This window comes from Pongo abelii, chromosome 13 (assembly GCF_028885655.2).
Source record: "Pongo abelii isolate AG06213 chromosome 13, NHGRI_mPonAbe1-v2.0_pri, whole genome shotgun sequence".
In the NCBI taxonomy this organism is placed as follows: Eukaryota; Metazoa; Chordata; class Mammalia; order Primates; family Hominidae; genus Pongo; species Pongo abelii.
Genome location: NC_071998.2, coordinates 68,633,449 through 68,656,600, shown reverse-complemented (window position 1 = coordinate 68,656,600; position 23,152 = coordinate 68,633,449). Strand labels below are relative to the sequence as shown.

Below are 23,152 nucleotides of genomic sequence, written 5' to 3'. Positions count from 1 at the left end.
GTAAGGAAAATTCAAAAGTTCAGGATCTTCTGGGTTGGGAACAGATACTTCCGACTCTGGAAGCCAGATTCTCGCCTTCCCTGGCTCCCTTACAACTAGGACACAAGCATGTGACCTACAGCTCAGCAATCAAGTGCTCGGAGTCAGACTTTGACTCAGTAACTAGCAACACAAAGAGTCAGGAAATCAGCGACTGTGCATAGTCAATTATCAGGATTGATTCTGGGAGAGCCCCGTCCACCTTCCAGAGGCAGTAGTGATGTTTTCTTTAGCCAGGTCAAAGGTCCAGAAGGGGTGATGAGACTACCACTGGCTAAGTTTCTTATCCAGTAGTGGAGGCAGTGTGGACTATGTGGGATCACTTTTGTGGACTTTGGATGTTTCTTGCTGCATAGCCTCTAGATCTGCTTCTTCAGCTTTCCTGGATATGAAGAAAACTTCCAAATATCATTTAATACGTTAGTTTCTGATTCAATTGCCCAAAATATGTTTCTATTGTTTGCCACTAAGAACTCTAATTGGTACCCAGCTGAGGCTCCTTAGCCAAGTGGCAACCAAATGTGGTATAAATATGACACTGTCAGGCCCTGTTGCAAAAAGGGCAGTCAAGCTAATTGTTGAATAGCAACACCATATTTGATTAATTCCATTTCATCCCTGATTTTTCCTTCTCTGTTCGCTTCTTCCCTGTTGTGGTAGCTGTATCTGTTAGAATAAGAGTGGTATCAAAATTCTTTTTTGGATCTTAGGGTGAAATTTCTTCTTGTCCCTTAAGCTATACCTAAGCCTTGGGCACACAGTAATAGATGAATAAAAAGAAAAGAAAAAAAGGCAAAAGTATTAGGAAAATAAAGGAGAAATGATAAGAAATACGGATGTAAACTGCTCAGATTTCAATATTCTATGTCAGGAGTCTACAAGCATTTACTGTAAAGGATTAGTAAAGGGTTGCTATAAACATTTTTGGCTTTGTGGGCCATAAGTTTTTGTCACAATGATTCAACTTTACCATTGTAACATACAAACAGCCATAGATAACACATAAACAGATAGGTACTGTTGTAAACTTTATTTATGAAAGCAAGTGGTAAGCTAGATTTGGCCCCCTGATCGTTGTTTGTTGACCCTTGCTCAATGACATGGTAGGTGCTAGGTTTTTTTTTCTGTTTATATTTAGGGTGAATACTCTTATATTCATTCATTCATTCATTCATTCGTTCATTCATTCTGGAATCCCTTCTTGAACACCTATTTTGTCCCACTGTCCAAGATTTCTATAACTGAAGGAGCTCACACTCTGGGATGGATCAGGTGGCAGTAGTGCCATGTTGGTGCCCTGTCCATGTTCCCTCAAGCTTAACTCTTCAGTGCATGCAGACACAACTTCCTACTGCCAGCATCTTCATTTCTTTGTCTGGGAAATTTCTCTGGCCATGATTGTATACAGTTGTATTCCTCAAAATATTCCAGTGTACTTCTCTTGAAGGTGGATGGGCTCTGTGACTATTTTGAGCAATGGCATATACAAAAATGAGTCCATGTACTATTTGGCCCCAGGCTGGAAAGGGTTAGCAGCCCATATTTCCCATTTTGGGGAACATTTGCTCTTAGAGTCTAGCCACCATATTGTAAAAAGCCCAAGCAGTCGCATGGAAAGACCCATGTGGAAAGGACTGAGTATCAACTTGCTAGCTTTGAGAATAAACCGTTTGGGAAGTAGATCCTCAAGCCCTAGTCAAACCATACCAATTAAAGCTGTGTATGAATAACAAGGGTAAATTATCCCCACTGAGCCCAACCCAACCTGCAGATTCATGAGCAACATGTGTTCATAAAATGTAGTTGCTTTAAGCCTGTAAATTTTGAAAGGGTTTTAATGCAGCAAAACCCAGGACACTCCCCCTAGCCTCAAAGTAGTTATTATTATCAGCCTTTAACAGATGAAGGATAGGAAGTTTAGAGAAAACAAGCACACCTTGTTCCAAGTTCTTCACAACTAGTAAATTACAGATTAGTATTTCAAACTTGTGTCTTTCCGACCCCAAAGCTCAGACTCTTTACCTTGTTGGCCTGTCTAAGCCAGAAACTAAACTGAAAAGAAATGAAATAAGATCAAATGAAAGAAAAGGAGGTAATATGAGTCAAGTCAAGGTGATAGGTGCTTGCCAAGCCAAGGCTGTCTGGTGCCACTTTTTTGGGAAATGTTCCAGAACGTTGCTATCCCCATACTTCAGTCCTGCCTGTGTTAACTCTATGACCTCATTTTTAAACTGCTGTTCTAACACTTATCACATACTTTATTGTCCATCTCCACACTTGGGTGAAGCTCTTCTAGATATCTTGTATCTATCACTATGCCTGGCCTTGTTGCAGATATTCAATAAATATTTTGGGGATGCATGAATGAATTCTGGAATAGATTGTGGGTGCACAAAGAACCTTATCAATTAGACTAGAGACACAACTATTAGACTTGTGCTGTCTATAACCTGGAGAACAATGCAAAGATGTTTAAAGAGTTCATAAGCTCTCCCACTCCATTCGTCCCCACCCACATCTGCCTCCCCAAGGTAATCCATGTTAATAACCTGGTTGCATCTCTCCACACCTTTCTTCACAGTCATACAAATTTATACAAACACACTGTATGATTTGGGGGGTTGTTTATTGTTATTCAAATGTTAGGTTACTTTCTATTTCTCTGAAACTTGTAAGCTGGATAAAAAGCACAGGTTCTAGAGTCAAACTGATTGGGCTTAAATTCTGGTTCCTTGTTTACTAGCTCTGGTATCTTTGGCAAATTATTTAACCATCTTTGCACTCAGGTTTCTTATCTATAAAGTAAAATGGGGGAAATAATTGTTCTCATCTTATAAAACTGTAAAATGCACAACACTGCTGTCAATAGATAAAGATCTAACTCTTTTAAAATAGCTGCATAATATTCCACAGAATAGAAGTACCAACATTCGTTTGACCATTCTTAATCATGGCCATTGGTTATTTGGTTATTTCCAGTCTTGTTACTGTTATAAACTTTGCTTCAGTAAACATTATTGGACTTAAATCTTAGTGCTTTTATTTCCATAGAATAGATTACTCAAAGTAGGATTGCTGTGTCAATTTAATTGAATAGATTTATACTTGGTACAGGGAGAGGTATATCTCAGGGAGAGTGATACGGTTTGGCTGTGTCCCCACCCAAATCTCAACTTGAATTGTAGCTCCCATAATTCCCACTTGTGGGAGGTACCCAGTGGGAGATAATTGAATCATGGGGGCAGTTTCCCCGATACTGTACTCATGGTAATGAACAAGTCTCACGAGATCTAGTGGTTTTATAAGGGGTTTCTGCTTTCACTTGGCTCTCATTCTCTTTTGTCTGCTGCCATGAAAGATGTGGTATTGCCTTCTGCCATGATTGTGAGGCCTCCCCAGCCACGTGGAACTATGAGTCCATTAAACCTCTTTTTCTTTATAAATTACCCAGTATCAGGTATGTCTTTATCAGCAGCATGAGAACAGACTGTTCGAGGAGTGTTCGAGGAGTGTGGTCAGAGACTGGGCAGTCATTGTCCACAGAAATCACATGAATTGCTATGAGTCATATATCCATCTGACTTTTGGTTTGAAGTTCATGTAAGTTCCTTTGGTCTAGGATTCATGAGAACTTTGTCTTTTCTTTGGGTAGATTTATTTTAATCACCGTGCAGTTGAGAGTATTGAAGAAATGCTCAAAAACAAAATCACATTGGAGCCACCAGTTTCTTTAGCTTAGTAAAGTGGCTGTAAAAAATTTAAAACTCAGAATGAAATCATAAGCCAATCCCCTACAAATTGGGTATACCACATTATTTTAGATCTCTTGTTTTATGTGACTCAGTTTGTAACTGATCTTCCACTTGGGAACCTATTGGTAATTCAAACAACTCTCAATAAAAACGTGTGCTGCCTAATACAAGATCTGTGTCCAGTAATTCTTCAGCAGAATAGGCTCTCTTTTTTTCTAAATCGGGTTCCTCTCCTTCGGTATTTTTCATTTCCCCTTTCCTTTGTACTTAGATGTCTGACCCTTGGTAGGTTCACGGTACCAACACTGAGACTTAGAAATAGATTATTTTCAAATTGCCATTTCTTTACCACACAAGAAGCTTTTCTGATTTCTCGGGCATTAAGCACTTCCAAATGTCCTGAGACAGAATATGCAATATTCCTTGACATGTTCCTGCTTATCATTGATCTTCTCTCCTAAATATTTTTTGGAAATATTTATTGCTCCCCTTCTGTGGGACAAAATTGATCTGGCTTCTTTCTGCTACTTTCTAATGGAAATGAATAACAATACACCTCCCAAAATAAATAGACCTCAGTCACCCAGGAACACAAAAAAAGCACTCAACCATACAAAGGTATTTGAATCTGTACTCCGTAGCAATTTTTTGCCAGTGTACAAATAAAACAAAGAGGCCAAGCCCAGACTCCTTCTGACTTACTCCTGGCTGCCTTTTGTCAAACTGAAACTGAGGACATGCGACCACACATACAAGAAGTATGAGGGAAAATGAAGGATTCTAACACACTGGTTTACTTTACTATTTTCTATGAGAGACTTCTCTCACAGAAATATTCTTTAGTAGAGAGGCCATTTGGCATTATGGAAAGTGACTGGACACTGGCATCCAGAAGAAATACTCTTTAGTATTCTAATACTAAATACTCTTTAGTATTCTAACAAACTGGTTTACTTTAGTATTTTCTGTGAGAGACTTCAAGAACAACCATATGGCTTTCAGAAGCTTGTCAGAGCCCTAAAATGGAGAACTGGTATTATTTGCAGGCATGTGCCACCACACCCAGCTAATTTTTGTATTTTTTGTAGAGGCAGGGTTTCACCATATTGGCCAGGCAGGATTACAAGCGTGAGCCACCGTGCCTGGCTGACTTTCTTTTCTTTCTTTCTTTTTTTTTTTTTTTGTCTAAACCTCTTCTTTCCTTGACCTCCTTTCTATTCTTACTCTGACTTCAGGCTCTCCCCACATTCTCTTTACTTTTTTTTTTTAACCTGCTTATTCTCACTTCTGGTTTCTGGTCTTCAAGGCAGAAGGGAGGGAAGTTGGGAGGCTGCTCAGGCCTCTTCCCACAGCCTGATGCGTGCCTACTGAGCAGAGCTCTTGAAAAGTTCCTTAGATTAGGTCTCTTTCCAGGATGTCTTTGTCTCAGCCCAATTGTCCAAACTGTAAATGGACTTAGCAGCCCTTTTGAAATACAGACAAATGGGCCACTCAAAACTTCTCTAATTTCTTGTGAAAAGACAAACTCTTACTTATGCCAATTTGTTTCTTCTTCTCTTTTCTAATTTCCCTGCTTTTTAAGGCCACTTTGTACAGATGTAAAGAGGATGTGGCATTCTATAAGCAGGAAGAATAAAATGTCCATAATGAAAGTCCACACTGGCTTTCCAAAAGGGTTACATAAAAGCAAAACAAAACAGAAAGTTAAAATAAAAGGAAGGACAAAGTTATTTTGTTAGGTAAAGACTAACAAAAAACAAAATGTGTTACAATATTTAGTTAAACATATAAAAATTAAAAAGCAAATAATTAAACTAAGAAGAGTTTATTGAGAAAAGGTAGGATCCTCCAAGAAGATAAAAGTTACAAACCTTCATGCCCCAAGTGACATAGAGCCAAAATACATAAAGGAAATACTGTTAGGAATGCTTGGAGAAAATGAAAAAGGGAGGACAAATGTGCAATTGTAGCAAACTGTAACATATCTGTCAGAATTGATATGCTGGGTGCAGTGGCTCAGACCTGTAATCACAGCACTTTGGGAGGCCGAGGTAGGCAGATCACCTGAGGTCAGGAGTTCAAGACCAGCCTGGTCAACATGGTGAAACCCCGTTTCTACTAAGAATACAAAAATTAGCCGGGCATGGTGGCGCATGCCTGTAGTCCCAGCTACTCTACTCAGTAGGCTGAGGCAAGAGAATCGCTTGAACCAGGAGGCAGAGGTTGCAGTGAGCCAAGGTTGTGCAACTGCACTCCAGCCTGGGTGACAGAGTGAGACGCAATCTAAAAAAAAAAGAAAAGAAAATTGATGTATCAAGTACTCAAAATTTAAATAAGAATATAAGACATTGCAAATTAAAATATCCAATTAGTAAGAATGATTTAACAGCTATATTCTTAACTATGTTCTCAATGAACAGAAAATTATGTTTTTGGTTTTTTTTTGCCTTTCGGCCAGAACCACCATTTTCCAGTAATTCGCCAAAATGTCGAATTTCATGCGCGTCTGTGTGAAGAGACCACCAAACAGGCTTTGTGTGAGCAATAAAGCTTTTTAACCAGCTGGGTGCAGGTGGGCTGAGTCCGAAAAGAGAGTCAGAGAAGGGAGATAGGGGTGGGGCCATTTTATAAGATTTGAGTAGGTAAAGGAAAATTACAGTCAAAGGGGGGTTGTTCTCTGGCGGGCAGAAGTGGGGGTCACAAGGTGCTCAGTCGGGGAGCTTTTGAGCCAGGATGAGCCAGGAGAAGGAATTTCACAAGATAATATCATCAGTTAAGGCAGGAACAGGCCATTTTCATTTCTTTTCTGGTGGAATGTCATCTGTTAAGGCAGGAACCAGCCATCTGGATGTGTATGTGCAGGTCACAGGGGATATGATGGACTCGGAGGCCTGACATTCCTATCTTCTTATATTAATAAGAAAAATAAAACAAAATAGTGGTAAAGTATTGGGATGGTGAAAATTTTGGGGGATGGTATGGAGAGATAATGGGCGATGTTTCTCAGGGCTGCTTCGAGCGGGATTAGGGGCGGTGTGCGAACCTAGAGTGGGAGAGATTAAGCTGAAGGAAGATTTTGTGGTAAGGCGTGATATTGTGGGACTGTTAGAAGAAACATTTGTCATTTAGAATTATTGGTGATGGCCTGGATACGGTTTTGTACGAATTGAAAAACTAAACGGAATAAGAGAAGGAGGAAAACAGGTGTTAAAGGTCTAAGAATTGGGAGGACCCAGGACATCTAATTAGAGAGTGCCTAAGGAGATTCAGCATAGTCCTGCCAGCAAAGATTATTTATTTACTTCAAGAGTTAAGAGTGGCAGTTTTGGGATAGCACCAGGAGATATCAGCTGTGATGGCTTGGAGAAACAGTGTAAACCAATGGTGTAAACAAGAGCAGGGTATGTATGAGTAGTTGAGAATGGTGAATAGGAGTATGACTAGACAGAAGATAGTAGGGATGACAAGTTTTTTGGGGCACAGTCCAAGTTGGTCTGGTGTCTGGAATGAGACTGGGGCCTAATAAAAAGGAGCATCTATACAGGAGCTCAAATGGGCTTTACCTTGTAGCATTCCGAGGACAGGCCTGAATTCTGAGAAGGGAAAGTGGTAAAAGTATTGTCCAGTCCTTTTTAAGTTGGTGGCTGAGCTTGGTGAGGTGTGTTTTTAAAAGACCATTAGTCTGTTCTACCTTTCCTGAAGACTGAGAACTGTAAGGGATATAAAGGTTTCACTGAATACTAAGAGCCTGAAAAAATGCTTGGCTGATTTGACTAATAAAGGCCGGTCTGCTATCGGACTGTATAGAGGTGGGAAGGCCAAACCGAGGAATTATGTCTGACAGAAGGGAAGAAATGACCGTGGTGGCCTTCTTACACCCTGTGGGAAAGGCCTCTACCTATCCAGTGAAAGTGTCTACCTAGACCAAGATGTATTTTAGTTTCCTAACTCGGGGCATGTTGAGTAAAACTAATTTGCCAGTCCTGGGCAGGGACAAATCCCTGAGCTTGATGTGTAGGGAAGGGAGGGGGCCTGAATAATCCCTGAGAAGTAATAGAATAGCAAATTTGCCAGTCCTATGTCGGGGCAAATCCCTGAGCTTGATGTGTAGGGAAAGGAAGGGCGGGGGGGGGGGGGCCTGAATAATCCCTGAGGAGTAGTAGAATAGCAGATGGAACACTGAGAAGTTATTTCCTTGAGGATAGATTTCCACGATGGAAAGGAAATGAGAGGTTCTAAGAGGCGGGCTAGTGACTTGTACTGTAGTATAACCTGCCTTTGCTGGTGTGTGGCGAATAGGCCTGGTGGAACTGCCATCAATAAACCAAGTGTGATCAGGGTGAGAAAAAGGGAAGAAGGAAATATGGGGAAATGGGGTGAACATCAGGTGGATCAGAGAGATGCAGTCATGAGGGTCAGGTGTGGTATCAGGAATAAGGTGGGAGGCCAGATTGAAGTCCAGGCCAGGAACAATGGTAATTGTGGGAGACTCAACAAAGAGTGAGTACAGCTGAAGGAGCCGGGGAGCAGAAAGTATATGCTTCAGGTGTTAGGAAGAAAATAGATTTTGGAAATTATGAGAGCCATAGAGAGTGAGTTGAGCATAGTTTGTGATTTTTAGGGCCTCTAAAAGTATTAGGGTGGCAGCAGCCACTGCATGGAAACATGATGGCCAGCCTAAAACAGTAAGGTCAAGTTGTTTGAACAAAAAGGCTACAGGATGCAATCCCAGTCTTTGTGTAAGAATTCCGACTGCACAGCCCTGCACTTCAGCTGTGTGTAATGAAAAGGGTTGGGATGAGTCAGGGAGAGCTAGCGTGGGGGCAGTCTCTAAAGCTGTCTTCAAGGAATGGAAAGAGGAGTGGGGAAAGGATTTAGGATCTATGGGGTCAGCTAGGTTTCCTTTTGTGAGTTTATATAATGGTTTTGTTAGGATGGCAAAACCAGGTATCCAAAGGCAAAAGTATCCAACCATGCCCAGGAAGGAAAGGAGTTGTTGTTTTGTAGAAGGGATTGGGGTTTGGGAGATTAGCCGGACACGATCAGCAGGGAGAGCACATGTGTTTTTATGAGAATTATGCCGAGATAGGTAACAGATGAGGAAGAAATTTGGGCGTGATTGAAGTAATGAGGGCTATCTGTGAAGCCTTGTGGCAGTACAGCCCAGGTAATTTGCTGAGCCTGATGGGTGTCAGGGTCAGTCCAAGTGAAAGTGAAGAGAGGCTGGGATGAAGGGTGCGAAGGAATAGTAAAGAAAGCATGTTTGAGATCCAGAACAGAATAATGGGTTGTGGAGGGAGGTATTGAGGATAGGAGAGTATATGGGTTTGGCACCATGGAGTGGATAGGCAAAACAATTTGGTTGATAGGGTGCAGATCTTGAACTAATCTGTAAGACTTGTCCGGTTTTTGGACAGGTAGAATGGGGGAATTGTAAGGAGAGTTTATACGTTTTAGAAGGCCATGCTGTAACAGGCAAGTGATAACGGCTTTAATCCTTTTAAAGCACGCTGTGGGATGGGATATTGGCATTGAGCGGGGTAAGGGTGATTAGGTTTTAATGAGATGGTAAGGGGTGCATGATCGGTCACCAAGGAGGGAGTAGAGGTATCCTATACTTGTGGGTTAAGTTGGGGGGATACAAGAGGAGGATGCAAAGGTGGCTTTGGATTGGGAAGAAGGGTGGCAATGAGATGTAGCTGTAGTCCAGGAGTAATCAGGGAAGCAGATAATTTAGTTAAAGTGTCTCAGCCTAATAAGGGAACTGGGCAGGTGGGGATAACTAAAAAGGAGTGCTTAAAAGTGTATTGTCTAAGTTGGCACCAGATTTGGGGAGTTTTAAGAGGTTTAGAAGCCTGGCCATCAATACACATAACAGTTATGGAGGCAAAGGAAACAGGCCCTTGAAAAGAAGGTAATGTGGAGTGGGTAGCCTCCATATTGATTAAGAAGGGGACGGACTTACCCTCCAGTGTGAGAGTTACCTAAAGCTTGGCATTCGTGATGGTCTACGGGGCTTCTGAGGTGACTGGGCAGCGTCAGTCTTCAGCCACTAAGCCAAGAAGATCTGGGAAGGAGTCAGTCAGAGAGCCTTGGGCCAGAGTTCCAGGGGCTCTGGGAGTGGCTGCCAGGTGAGTTGAACAATCCAATTTCCAGTGGGGTCCCACACAGATGGGACATGGCTTAGAAGTAATCCCGGGCTGTGGGCATTCCTTGGCCTGGTGGCCAGATTTCTGGCACTTGTAGCAAGCTCCTGGGGGAGGTGGTTCTGGAGGATGCCTGGCCACAGCAATTTAGGTGTTTGGAAGTTCTTGTGTGCTGGAGATGTGGCTGGGGTTTGTCTCACAGTGGAGGCAAAGATTTGCAACTCAGAAATATGTTGCTATTTGGCTGCCTCTACTCCATTATTGTACGCCTTGAAGATGAGGTTAATTAAGTCCTGTTGTGGGGTTTGAGGGCTGGAATTTAATTTTTGGAGTTTTATTTAATGTCAGGAGCAGATTGGGTAATGTATATTGAGAATAAGATGACCTTTTGACCTTTTAGGGTCTAGGGCTATAAAGCATCTCAAGGTTGCTGCCAAACGAGCCATGAACTGGGCTGGATTTTTATATTTGATGAAAAAGAGCCTAAACACTATCTGATTTGGGATAAAGAAAAAGGAGCATTAACCTTGACTATGCCTTTAGATGCAGCCACCTTTTTAAGAGTAAATTGCTGGGCAGGTGGGGGAGGTCTAGTCATGGAACAAAACAGTAAGCAGGACTGGGTGTGAGGAAGGGAGGTGGTAAAAGGATTATAGGGTGGAGGAGTGGAGGCTGAGGAAGAATTGGGACCTAGCTCGGCCTGGTGAGGAGGGGAGAGGTCAAATGGGTCTGTAGAAAAGAAAGATTAGAAAGACTCAGCGACACTTGGGGTTGGGACTGAGGGGACAGGTGAGAGGGAAAGAAGGAGGATTTGGGAGGAATTGCATTGGGAACAGAGACTAGGGAGGGAATGAAGTGTGAAAAATGCCTGGACATAAGGCACCTCAGACCATTTGCCCATTTTTTGACAAAAATTATTTAGGTCTTGTGGGATGGAGAAATTGAAAGTGCCATTTTCTGGCCATTTAGAGCCATTGTCAAGTTTGTTTTGGGGCCAAGCAGTGTTGCAGAAGAAAATAAGATGCTTAGATTTTAGGTCAAGTGAGAGTTGAAGAGGTTTTAAGTTCTTAAGAACACAGGCTAAGGGAGAAGAAGGAGGAATGGAAGGTGGAAGCTTGCCCATAGTGAAGGAGGCAAGCCCAGAGACCCAGAGAAAAGACAGTAGAGACACGGAGAAGGGGTGGGGGGTTCTTGCCCTCCAGAAAAGCAGAGAAGCAGTCGGGGCATGGAAATAAGGGGTTGGGGCACAGAGATAAGAGTTTGGGGCATGGAAATAAGGGATCAAGGAGCAGAGATAAGGGGTCGGGGCATGGAAATAAGGGATCGGGGCACAGAGACAAGGGGTCGGGGTGCAGAAAAAGGGATCGGGGCACAGAGATAAGGGATTGGGGCACAGAGATAAGGGATCAAGGTGCAGAAATAAGGGATTGGGGTGCAGAGATAAGAGGTTGGGGTGTGGAAATAAGGGATCAGGGCACACAGATAAGAGGTCGGGGTTCCTGCCCCTCCCCCAGAAAGGTGGGACTTGCCGCTAAGGGTGAAGGAGAAGGGTTTGAGGGGTTCTTGCCCCTCCCCCAGAAAAGCGGAGAAGGGATAGAGACACGGAGAGAAGGGGTTGGGGTTCTTGCCCCTCCCCCAGGAAAGTGGGACTTGCCCCTAAGGGTGAAGGACCAAGGCAGGTGTCCCTGCGTGGTCTGACACCTCTGAAACCTGGGTGAATAATCAGAGAGGTGTCCCTGCAATGATTAAACACCAAGGGAAGGCTGCCTTCCCAGTCCATGACCGGAGCTGGAGTTTTGGGTCCATGGATAAAACATGTCTCCTTTGTCTCTACCAGAAGATGAAAGTAATTGAAATTAAGAGAAGGGAGAGATAGAAGTGTGGTGCCAAGATTGAAAGGAGAAAGAGGTTGAGGGATAGTGAGGGAGGCTGGAGAAGAGAGTAAAAAGAGGCTGCTTACCAGATTTGAAATTGGTGAGATGTTTCTTTGGCTGGTTGGTCTGAGGACCTGAGGTTGTAGGTAGATCTTTCTCATGGAGCAAAGAGCAGGAGGACAGGGGATTGATCTCCCAAGGGAGGTCCCCCGATCCAAGTCACGGCACCAAATTTCATGTGTGTCTGTGTGAAGAGACTACCAAACAGGCTTTGTGTGAGCAATAAAGCTTTTTAATCACCTGGGTGCAGGTGGGCTGAGTCTGAAAAGAGAGTCAGAGAAGGGAGATAGGGGTGGGGTCGTTTTATAAAATTTGGGTAGGTAAAGGAAAATTACAGTCAAAGGGGGGTTGTTCTCTGGTGGGCAGGAGCGGGGGTCACAAGGTGCTCAGTCGGGGAGCTTTTGAGCCAGGATGAGCCAGGAGAAGGAATTTCACAAGATAATGTCATCAGTTAAGGCAGGAACAGGGCATTTTCATTTCTTTTGTGGTGGAATGTCATCTGTTAAGGCAGGAATTGGCCATCTGGATGTGTATGCGCAGGTCACAGGGGATATGATGGCTTACCTTGGGCTCAGAGGCCTGACAACGAACACAAAGGGAAAGAGGAGAGGCACCCAATATATGTTCTCTAGGCCTTTTAGAAAATGTGGAGTTGTTTCTTTGGCCACGTATATGTGAATCTACAAGAAAGGTGATATTGTAGACATCAAGGGAATGGGTACTGTTCAAAAAGGAATGCCCCACAAGTGTCACCATGGCTAAACTGGAAGAGTCTACAGTGTTCCCCAGCATGCTGTTGGCATTGTTGTAAACAAACAAGCTAAGGGCAAGATTCTTGCCGAGAGAATTAATGTGCACATTAAGCACATTAAGCACTCTAAGAGCAGAGAGAGCTCCCTGAAACACGTGAAGGAAAATGATCAGAAAAAGAAAGAAGCCAAAGAGAAGGTACCTGGGTTCAACCGAAGCGCCAGCCTGCTCCACCCAGAGAAGCACACTTTGTGAGAACCAATGGGAAGGAGCTATGAACTGCTGGGAGCTATTCCCTATGAATTCATGGCATAATAGGTGTTAAAAAAGAAAAAAAAAGACCTCTGGGCTGTTTTTTGAATAGCCTTGAAAAATATGTAACTCTGGACCAAACATTGGGCTATTTAAAAAACTCAATAAATTCTGGGGAAACATACTAAGTTACATTCTTTGACAATAATCAAATATAACTTAAAAATCAATATTAAAAGGTATTTATATGTCTATGTTTAAGTCAGACATACAACTGGAATTTAAAAACAGTTTTCTAAGCAAATCGTGGGTTGCAGATTTTAAAAAGCTCAATTACCAGTTAATTGTAAATAAATGATTATCAGAAGCCCATGTGCTATCAATAGGATATGGCCAAAGATACAGAGAGAAACACATTTATTACTAAATAGTAATGATTAAAAAATAAAAGCAAAACAAGACAAAGAAAGGAAGTAATCAATAAAGATATGAGAAGAAATCAATAAAATGAAAAGGAAATTAATAGTTCTTTTTTTCCTTTTAATTGTAATTTTATAGCTCCCCATCACATCTGCCCCCCACCCACCCTTCCCTTCAATGATGATGTTTGCAGGTTTCAGGGGGACCAGGGAACAAAGCTGGAGCCTGGCAGCCCCACTATGCTGCCAGCCAGGGAGAGCAAGTCACAGTTACAAATTATCACAACAGTTAGCGCCTGTACTTGGGGGATCTGCAAATTGAGGAGGCCCCAGCTCCTCATTGTACAGGGGTCTATTTGGCAGTGACCTTGCTCTGGAGACGATGATATTCCCTCAGCCTGAGGGAATTGATGTTGATGAACCTGATGGCATCAATTGGCTCATAATCACCCTGCACTTTCATGCTCACCAGCTCCTTGCTGTAGAGAGACAGTGGGTACTCCCGGCTGAGGATGTACACCTGGCCCTTGAGGATGGACACCTGCACTTTCCCTTCTACTCGCTCCTGGAACTTGGCGATGCAGTGGTGGACAAATTCACACTCTGGGCTGTGCCACAAACCGGTATACACCAGCTCAGCAAATTCCAAGCCCAGGCCTTGTTTGATTTTGCACACTTCCAGGTCCATGGTGAAAGCCTCGATGTCTAAATGAGTGTGGTAAAGGATGGTGCCTGCTGGGGTCTCCCAGATACCTTGGGACTTCATTCCAATGAAGCAGTTCTCCACTATGTCAGTATGGCCATGCCCTGCTTGTCCGTGACTTCATTTAGGTACATGAAGAGGAGGTACCAAGGTGCCAAGGAGGTCTGGTGGGTGGTGCCATCCTTGACATTGGTCACCTTCACAGGGACCCCTTTTTTGAACTCGAGAATGTCAGGGGTGTTGAGGGCTTTGGCCAGGTCCTGGGTCTTCGTGTAGAGACCTGGAGGCACTTAGTTCTTGGGGTACTCCAGGATTCCAGCCTCACAGCTGATGTGCATGAGGTTCTGTTCCATGCTCCATGGCTTCTTGGAAGTGACCAGGATGGGAATTCCGTGTTGCTTTTGTATATTCTTCCATCAGGTCATTGAAGGCCTTGAACCAGTTGTGAATCTTGGGCATCCTCCAAGGAGCAATGACCTTTATCTGGGGGGGCCAGTGAGTAGCAGGTGAGTTCAAATCAGAACTGATCGGTCCCCTTTTCTGTGGCACCGTGGGACACATACTTGGCCCCCTCCTGCTGGGCAATTTCCATTTGTTTGCAGGCAATGCAGGGCCTGGCAAGAGAGGTGCCCAGGAGGCAGTGGTCCTCATACAGTGCCCTGGACTGGATGGCCGGCCAGATGAACTCCTCCACAAACTCCCTGCTGGCATCCTCAATGAACACCTTTTTGGCCCCAAGCTTCAGTGCCTTCTTCCTGGCTTCCTCGAAGTCTTCCTTCTGGCCAATGTTGGCTAGATAGGCAATTATGTCATAGCCTTGTTCCTTCAGCCACACGAGGATGCAGGAGGTGTCCAGGCCCCACTGTAGGCCAGAACCATGGAGCCTTTGCTGGACATAGCGTCTGGGATTGGAGGCACCAGTTGCCAGCATCTGGAATCTGTCTTCATGGTGCAGTGAACCACTCAGGCTTGGGCAGCGGTGGCAGGTGACAGAGCATTGGAAATTAATAGTTCTTAAAAGGAAACTAAATGCTTATTCTTTGAGTATAATAAAACTAAATAGACAAACTTTGCTAAGATTCATCAAGAAAAAAAGGAAGAAGGGACCCACACATAAACTCATTAGGAAGGGAAATAGAATATAAATACAATCAAGAACATTTAAACATTAAAAAGAATAATATGTTAAGCTTTATGAAAATAAATATTAAAATTTAGAGGAAACAGATGATTATCTAGAAAAATATTAGTCACCAAGCAAAACAAAAGAAAGGTCACAGATAAAACTTCAAGATAGGCCGGGTGCAGTGGCTCATGCCCGTAATCCCAGCACTTGCGGTGACCAAGGTGAGTGGATCACCTGAGGTCAGGAGTTCGAGACCAGCTTGGCCAACATGGTGAAACCACGTCTCTACTAAATACAAAAAGTTAGCCAGGCGTGGTGGCACATGCCTGTAGTCCCAGCTACTCTGGAGGCTGAGGCAGGAGAATCACTTGAACCGGGGACAGGGAGGTTGCAGTGAGCCGAGGTCACGCCACTGTACTCCAGCCTGGGCAACAAGAGCAAAACTCTGTCTCAAAAAAAAAAAAAAAAAGAAAACCAAAACAAAACAAAAACCTTCATGATAATCAAAACTTCATCCTCTTTCTAATAAAAGGCCCCAGACATAAATGGTTTTATAGCTGAGTGCAAACAAACATTCAGGAACCAGGTAACCTCTGTGTTTGTAAGCTCTCTCAGAACATTATTAAAAATACGAAGTTCCCCCAAATTATCCTGCAAGGCTGGCATAACCCTGCTACCAAAGCTCACAAAGACAATAGAATTAAAATAAACAAACAGAAATTACAGAATAGTATGACTTATGAACAGAGAGGCAAGAATTCTTAATAACTTTCTAGCAACTAAAGTATAGCAGAATATTTTTTAAAATGCTTCTAATTAAATAAGTAGATTTTCCACCATGAATTTAAGACTGGAAATCTAACAGTATAATTCTTACATTTTTGACCAGTAGAAGTGAAATTTATGATTATCTCACTAGATACCTAGTAAACATTTGATAAAATTCAGTGCGATTCTTTTTTGTTTTATAAACTCTAAACAACCTGGAGGAAAAGAAAACTTGAGCCTGCATTATCTGAAAGCAGATGCTGAAACAGCATTCAATGTGCAAGATATTTATTAGGATTCACTCCCTGTGGAAGGGAGAAGGCAGCAGGATTTGGCAGAGAGAGAGAGCCCATCAGTGGTGTCCTGCACTGAACCTGTAAAATCTGGCTTTTATACCCCTGCCTCGATCAATAATTGGAGGCCCAGCACTGCAGGAAGGGTGTACTCTTGGCAGAGGCAGCTCCTTGTAGTTGAGGAAAACCCCGAAGGAATTGTAGCAGCAAGTCATTCCTTGGAAGGGGATGGGCAGTGCATCTCCTACCCATCACAATTTGATTAAAAAAAAAAAAAAAGCAACTTAGAATCGCCTCTAGTAAAGGTAGACGTATTGATCGCTAACACCACTACTATTCATCATAGAAAATCATAGACAATGAAATAAAGCAGAAAAGAAAACTGGTACAAGGTATACACATTGGAAAATGGAGACAAAATTATTATTTGCAGGCAATATGACTGTACAGAAAACCAACCCCCCAAAAATTGAACTTTTATTTGTTCCACAAGATATGCAGAATACAAAATCAACAGACAAAACTTTTCTAAGTAGCTTTTCTAAATATCCACACCCCCAATTATCATCTGGAAAAAATAATTATTAGGTGGATTAAATGAAGTTTTTCAAAAAAGCTTTAAAAACATTTTGTTAATATGGTAAATGAACTAATATGGACCCCTCTCCCTCAACCACAAGCACATTGAACTGCTGGATAAAATATGGGTTAAAAAAAGGTCAATACTTAACAGCTCAAAACAAAGAGGAAATTCTCCAGAGAGCTCAGATGGAATACAGTTTCTAGAGGCTACAAGCACCCACCAGCCTAGAGGAGCTACAATATGATGTGAATGGCCACCATAGCACAACTCTCATGGGGATCAGATTTCCTTAGATTTGGGCAAGAAAACAGCCTTGTTGAGAAGGATAAATTCTAGATAAAACCAGGATTCTGGAAGGGCTGCCACTTCTGGAAAAGGAGAACAGAAAAAAACTATGTCCCTGGTTCTGGGTGACCAAAAGAGCGCTTGACCCTATGAGCCTCCAGGTAGAAATTAAACATGTCTACTGTATGAAATCAAAGCCCCACATTTGGACCTTGCATAGGGTGGCATAAAAATGTATATTACACATTTAGTATGACATTCCTCACGTTGAAATGTTAGTATAAAAACAGGTTTCAGGCCAGGCATGGTGGATCACACCAGTAATCCCAGCACTTTGAGAGGCTGAAGCAGGTGGATCACCTGAGGTCAGGAGTTTGAGACCAGCCTGGCCAACATGGTCTCAAACTCCTGACCTCAGGTGATCCACCTGCTTCAGCCTCTACTAAATCCCGCCTCTACTAAAAATACAAAATTAGCCAGACATAGAGGCACACGCCTGTAGTCACAGCTACTTGGGAAGCTGAGGTAGGAGAATCACTTAAACCCGGTAGGCGGGGGTTGCAGTGAGCCAAGATCATGCCATTGCACTCCAGCCTGGGCAACAAGAACAAAACTCCATCTCAGAAAAACAAATAAATAAAACAGGTTTTGGATTAGGGAAACCTCAGCTGAAGTAAACATTTAAACAAACATAATAAAAACACAGACCACTTTTATGGCTCTGTGTTTATAAAATTCCCACCAGGGAAAACAATTGCTATGCTCATTATAAGAAAATTACATGCCTCATGGGGAAGTGATCAACTCTGAGACAGTCAAAAGATAATGTAGGAGGATTATGACCCTATGAATATGACCCTAAGTAATAAAATAATCTGAACAATTCTTTAAAAGAAGTATTTGTTAATATTTATATAGTTAGATTTTTCTAAAGGAATAAATACTATAATAAATACTATTGATTGTTTACCAAACAGCTAGTTCTCCCAATTTCTGGCTTATCACAGATGTTATTATAATTTTGTTTAGATTTTAAAGCAGCTAGAGCTTCAGGGGAGCCTGGGTTCCTGCCCAGTCAGAGGAGACAGATCGTGATTGGTGTAAATCAGTTATGGTAATTCCATCTCCTTATAATTTAAGAACAGTGTGCGGCACAATTGTAGTCAACAAGACATGAGGAAAAATCTGTGAAGTTTATGGAAAAGTCTTCTTGGTTCATATACAGGGACATTTGAAGTGATATCCTCTTTCCGCCACTAGACAATTTATGTGAGGATGAGGTGCTTGGAGCTGCTGCTGCAGCTATCTTGTGAACCGTGAGGTGAAAGGCCCAAGGCACAGCCAAACATTAAGGATGGAGAACAGAAAGATGGAAAGACCCTGAGTCCTTGATGATATAATTGATCCACTGAATTTAACTACTCTGGAGCGGCCCTATCTTTGAAGTTTTTATTGTGTGGAGTAAACTTCTTATAGTTTAAATAATTTGCACTTGGTATTTTATTATTACAGCCCAGATCAAACCAACTGATAAATTATACCAGGAAAAAGAGGATAATGGGGGCAGGGTGAGGGGGGGGAAAGAACTGGCAATGTTTGAAAAGAACCAAATAATACTTATAGAAATGAAAAATGTGAAGTGTTGAAGTTATAAGCTTGTTGGGCAGCTTAAACATCTGATTACTCACAACTGAAGTGACAACTAGGTAAACGGAGGACAGATCTGAGAATTCACACAAAATGCAGCCTAAAATAAAAGAAATATGAAAGACAGTCATAAACTGACAGATTGAAGGAAAAGGTCTAATTCAAATCTAAGTTCTCCAAAGGAAGAAAATAAAGAGAATAATGAGGCAATATTTGCTTATTTAATAGTGGGAAATTTTCAATAATTAATTAAATACATCCATTTCCAGATGAGAGAGAAATAATGAATCCTAAGCAGGATAAAAATACTTCCTCAATGGTTACATCATAGTAAAAGAGAAAAGAGGGAAACCTTAAAAGTAACCAGAGAATAAAGTAGGATTATCTATGATGAAAAATATAATGGCCCCTCCACCAAAAAGTATCTTCCTGACTCCACATACCACTGGCCTTCTTTTGAAAATCTCATTAGAATGCTGATTTTTTTCAGATGTTGAATGAAGGTTTCTTGATCTCAGGAAAGGTACACTTCATGTGGGAGAGGGGCTCTTGCCAATGAAACATGAGAAATTTCCAGCCATCATGAGATCATTGGTACCTAACTATACTCTCATGGTTAAAAACAAAACAAAACAAAATTTATTGTGATTGTTTTTAGACATTTTCAATAGGTATTCCAAAACTGTGATCCCTGAAAGAAGGGAATAAATACAGTGAGACCCATAAACACCCCGGATTTTCTGCACAGACACACATTCTGCATATTGGTGTGAGGATAGGTGGCCCAGACAGAGCACAGCAATCTCAAGGAGGTGAGGAGAAAGAGGCCATAATTCAAGAACCCTGAGATGTCCAGAATTTTCCTGGAAGAAGAGAGTGGTGTTGAAAAGAAGATCCAGAAATCTGCATAGTAGGCCAGACACTGAACTGGTCATGCACAGGGTTACTGCACATGCCCAGGAAAGAACTATTACCAGGGAAAGAATGACTGTCAGTGTGCTGTGAGATGAACAATTTCCAGGGCTAGTGAAAGAGTCAGGGACATTTGAATCCTAACCACCCCGAGCAGAGAGAATGTACTGAACACGCAGAGCACACAATAGAGGCCTGAGAAGGGCTATAACTTAGGAAGATGGCTAATTTAGCATGAAGCGGGGAAGCACCACTTAAGACTTTCCCAAACAAATCTTATAAAGATGACTTGGAAGGATTAAACTAATTCTCAAGTAAATTGCCTGCCTTTCAGAACAGAGCTCAAAAACCTGTTAAGGAATCGACAAAATCCAGATACTCAAGAAAATAGCAGCTAAAATCCAGTATACAATACAAAATTTCTACTCATGTGAAGAAGTAGGAACGTTTGAACCATATCGAGGACAAAAATCAATAAAGTTTGAAGAAATTGCTGAGAACAGCTCAGTCATGGAGACCCTAACTCAGTGGCACTAGAGGAATTAAAGACACACACACAGAAAAATAGGGTGTGGAGTGGGAAATCAGGGGTCACACAGCCTTTAGAGCTGAGAGCCTCGAACAGAGATTTACCCACATGTTTATTGACAGTAAGCCAGTGATAAGCATTGTTTCTATAGATTATAGATTAACTAAAAGTATTCCTTACGGGGAAACAAAGGGATGGGCTGAAATAAAGGAATGGATCTGGCTAGTTATCTGCAGCAGGAACATGTCCTTAAGGCACAGATCACTCATGCTATTGTTTGTGGTTTAGGAATGCCTTTAAGCAGTTTTCCACCCTGGGTGGGCCAGGTGTTCCTTGCCCTCATTCCACTAAACCCACAACCTTCAGCATGGGCGTCATGGCCATCACCAACATGTAAGCAGAGAAAACAGTTTATTCTTTACTCTTTTTAAAAAACATTTTACTTATTTATTTATTTTGTTTACTTGACAAATAGTGATAGACAGACAGACAGATAGATAGCTAGATATAATGGGGTATAATATGATGTTTACATATGAATATATTGTGATATGATTAAATCAGGCTAATTAACACATCCGTCACCTCACCAGCTTATTTTTTTGTGTGTGGTGAGAACATTTAAAATCTACTCTTCTAGCAATGTTGAAATATATGACACATTATTATTAACTCTAGTCACCATGCTGCATAATAGATCACTAAAATTTATTCCTCCAGTGTAACTGAAACTTTGCACTCTTTAACTAACCTCTCTCATTTCCCCATCTTCACCCCCAGTCTCTGGTGACCACCATTCTACTCTCTGCTTCTATGAATTTGACTTTTTTAGATTCCCCATGAAAATAAGACCAAGTATTTGTCTTTCTGTGCCTGGATTATTTCACTTATAATTTCCTCTAGGTTCATATGTGCTTGCAAATGACAAAATGTCTTGTTTTTAAGGCTGAATAGTATTCCATTATGTGTATATATCATATTATCTTTATATATTCATCTATTGATGGGTATTTAGATCGCTTCCACATCTTGGCTATTGTGAATAATGCTGCAGAGAACATGGAACTGCAGATATCCCTTTGACATTCTAATTTCAGTTCCTTTGACTATATACTCAGAAGTGGGATTCCTGGATCACATGGTAATTCTATTGCTAGTTTTTTTAAGAATGCTCATGCTGTTTTCCAAAATGGCTGCACTAATACATTCTCACCAGCAGTGTACCAGGGTTGCCTTTTCTCCACATCCTTGCTAACACTTATTATCTTTCATCTTTTTTATGATAGCCATTCATTCTAACAGATGTGAGGTTATACCTCATTATGGATTTAAATTGTATTTCTCTAGGGATTAATGAAGTTGAGCATGTTTTCATATATTTGTCGGCTATTTGTATGTCTTCTTTTGAGAAATGTCCATTCAGGTCTTTTGCCCATTTTTTTACTGGGTTATTTGTTTTCTTGCTATTGAATTGAGTTTCTTACATATTTTGTATATTAGTTGCTTTTTACTCGTTTTTTTATTTTTTTTAAAATTTTATTTTATTATTATTGTACTTTAAGTTTTAGGGTACATGTGCACAATGTGCCGGTTAGTTACATATGTATACATGTGCCATGCTGGTGTGCTGCACCCATTAACTCATCATTTAGCATTAGGTATATCTCCTAATGCTATCCCTCCACCCTCCCCCCACTCCACAACAATCCCCAGAGTGTGATGTTCCCCTTCCTGTGTCCATGTGTTCTTATTGTTCAATTCCCACCTATGAGTGAGAATGTGCAGTGTTTGGTTTTTCTTGTGATAGTTTACTGAGAATGATGATTTCCAATTTCATCCATGTCCCTACAAAGGACATGAACTCATCATTTTTTATGGCTGCATAGTATTCCATGGTGTATATGTGCCACATTTTCGTAATCTAGTCTATCATTGTTGGACATTTGGCTTGGTTCCAAGTCTTTGCTATTGTGAATAATGCTGCCATAAACATACGTGTGCATGTGTCTTTATAGCAGCATGATTTATAGTCCTTTGGGTATATACCCAGTAATGGGATGGCTGGGTCAAATGGTATTTCTAGTTCTAGATCCCTGAGGAAATCGCCACACTGACTTCCACAATGGTTGAACTAGTTTACAGTCCCACCAACAGTGGAAAAGTGTTCGTATTTCTCCACATCCTCTCCAGCACCTGTTGTTTCCTGACTTTTTAATAATCGCCATTCTAAATGATGTGAGATGGTATCTCATTGTGGTTTTGATTTGCATTTCTCTGATGGCCAGTGATGGTGAGCATTTTTTCATGTGTTTTTTGGCTGCATAAATGTCTTCTTTTGAGAAGTGTCTGTTCATGTCCTTCACCCACTTTTTGATGGGGTTGTTTGTTTTTTTCTTGTAAATTTGTTTATGTTCATTGTAGATTCTGGATGTTAGCCCTTTGTCAGATGAGTAGGTTGCGAAAATTTTCTCCCATTCTGTAGGTTGCCTGTTCACTCTGATGGTAGTTTCTTTTGCTGTGCAGAAGCTCTTTAGTTTAATTAGATCCCATTTGTCAATTTTGGCTTTTGTTGCCATTGCTTTTGGTGTTTTAGATATGAAGTCCTTGCCCATGCCTATGTCCTGAATGGTAATGCCTAGGTTTTCTTCTAGGGTTTTTATGGTTTTAGGTCTAACGTTTAAGTCTTTAATCCATCTTGAATTAATTTTTGTATAAGGTGTAAGGAAGGGATCCAGTTTCACCTTTCTACATATGGCTAGCCAGTTTTCCCAGCACCATTTATTAAATAGGGAATCCTTTCCCCATTGCTTGTTTTTCTCAGGTTTGTCAAATATCAGATAGTTGTAGATATGTGACGTTATTTCTGAGGGCTCTGTTCTGTTCCATTGATCTATATCTCTGTTTTGGTACCAGTACCATGCTGTTTTGGTTACTGTAGACTTGTAGTATAGTTTGAAGTCAGGTAGCGTGATGCCTCCAGCTTTGTTCTTTTGGCTTAGGATTGACTTGGCGAT

At 41.5% G+C, this 23,152-nt stretch overlaps 1 pseudogene; it reads right to left on the bottom strand.

Moving 5' to 3' along the window:
• Positions 1 to 13,578: 13,578 nt before the first annotated feature.
• On the bottom strand, positions 13,579 to 14,892 carry LOC100460393 (argininosuccinate synthase-like; annotated as a pseudogene).
• Between the last annotated feature and the right edge of the window lie 8,260 nt (positions 14,893 to 23,152).